The sequence below is a fragment of the Rhagoletis pomonella genome, unplaced genomic scaffold (assembly GCF_013731165.1).
Source record: "Rhagoletis pomonella isolate Grant_MI unplaced genomic scaffold, Rhpom_1.0 Rhpom_scaffold_06271, whole genome shotgun sequence".
NCBI classification, from domain to species: domain Eukaryota; kingdom Metazoa; phylum Arthropoda; class Insecta; order Diptera; family Tephritidae; genus Rhagoletis; species Rhagoletis pomonella.
The window spans coordinates 2,366-4,334 of record NW_023464804.1 but is presented as its reverse complement, the minus strand read 5'-3'; the positions used below and the strand labels follow the sequence as shown (position 1 = coordinate 4,334).

Sequence of the window (1,969 nt, the reverse complement as noted above, 5' to 3'; positions counted from 1 at the left end):
TTATTTACTTAAATAAAAATACACAATTTGTGAAATAAATATACCAAAATGTCAAACTTTAAAATCAGCTGTTTGCTATGTCGCTGAGGTCTTCAAAATGTTTAAGAAGCTGGCTTCAAGGCGACATTTGTCGACAAAATGATGTCGCTGTCGTTACGTCGTGAAGTTGCAGTCGTCAAAGTGTTCCGAGCTTCACAGCAAACTAATTTTGTTTGGTCAAACTGCAGCAAATTCGGTGTTGCCATATACAAAAATTTTAAATTTTGCGCGTTATGTACATCTGAAATTCTCATTTCGTGTTGGCAATAGCCATGAAAACCATAATGAACGTGCAACCCTGTGCCAAACTCGACATAACCACCTCCGAGCAAACTAAGCAGCCGCCATTTAATTTGGCAAACAAAAGTTTGTCTGCATAACACCGACCTAACAAATTAAACGCTGATGTCCATACTGTCATTGGTATGAGTTACAACAAACACATCATTTTGACGTAATGGCCTCCACGGCGAAAAACTCAGCTGTCGCCGCAACACCACCTTGTTTAATACACCTTGATGGGGACCAAACTTGGCGAAAAAAAAATAGCTAAGTTTGTTTACTGGATATACTGAGGTGAAAACGGCTGCGAAACTATTTTCGCACACAGTTGCACAGGCCATAACGAGGGCTGCAAGTTTGGGCCATTTAGCAGATAAAAACTGGAACGAATGTTTCCAGCTCTTCAAAATAGTAAGTATAAGTAAATAAATATAATTCTATATGCTTACATCTATACATATATTTATCTCCCAATTGTACAAATTTTAGACAAATGACTGGTTTGATGTGCTCAACGTGAGGGTGCCTCACGCTGACTCAAGGAAACGGTGTCACCCTTATGGCTTAGCGAGGGAAGAGCAGGACAACATTTTGGATCAATGACTGCTTTGGTTAAAACTATGAGTGTAATTGGAAGGCAGTCCCTTCTTCCATTTCAGAAAGGTAAACTTAGAAACTTATATGAAAACTATTTAAAATATTCGATTCTATTTTGTTTCAAATCCCTTAAATATTTAGTCTGTTCCAATAGCAGTCCGGTTTACAGGATTTAGTCAGAACTTACAGGAAGTCGTTCCTATTGACATAAAACCTGTAAGTGGGAACACATTTGAGAGAGTAACTGAGCAACTGTTCCTAGTCAGAAGTTACAGGATTTAGTCCGGAGATTTTTTTCCTGTAAGTTCATGAAAAGTGTCAAACGATCAGCTGATTTACATGTGCAAACAAAAACAGAAAGCGGTGAAAGCAAAGAACCTTATATTTGTTATAAAATGGAAGTAAACAACGAAATATTTAAATATGTATAGATTTTATTAATTATTTAGTGATATTTCAGCCAAATCAGTGTAGTGCCAATGACATGTAAACAAACCGTCTGACGTTTTTACAGGAAATAGTGCTTTTTGCGTTCCTATGCACTTCTGCATCTGTTCTCCTTTTACTCTCATTTGAGAGCGTAAAATTGTAGTTTGACAGTTCCACAGGTTTTAGTCCGAAGTTCAAAGGAACAGACTAATAAATATATGTATGGATATATACATAAGTACTTGTTTTTTACCCTTCAGGAATCATACAAAGCAATAATACATTGAAGATGATGTTTGATGAGATCAATTCTCGCTTCGATGTAAAATATGTACTAACATATCGCCTCAACCAAGATGTCTTGGAAAACTTCTTTGGTGTGATTCGTTCCAAAGGTGGGTTGCATGATCACCCGGACCAGCAGGAGTTTAAGTACCGCCTCAGACTTTATCCGCTTGGCCACAACAAAGGCGTTTTGTCAGACTCTGCGAATGTGGAGGAGGATGATACGCCGGACTTGGAAATGACGCAACCCCCACTCAAAGGTTCTTCAAAAATTTTATTCTTCAATTAAAATATATTATATGACATATTATATTCTATTATATTATTATATTATATT

At 36.9% G+C, this 1,969-nt stretch overlaps 1 long non-coding RNA gene across 1 annotated transcript; it reads left to right on the top strand.

The window, feature by feature from the left end:
• Positions 1-621: 621 nt before the first annotated feature.
• On the top strand, positions 622-1,095 carry LOC118755435. The gene is made up of 3 exons (XR_004995007.1): positions 622-732; positions 811-984; positions 1,060-1,095. It is a non-coding gene; the product is annotated as an uncharacterized LOC118755435 (long non-coding RNA).
• The last annotated feature ends 874 nt before the right edge of the window (positions 1,096-1,969 follow it).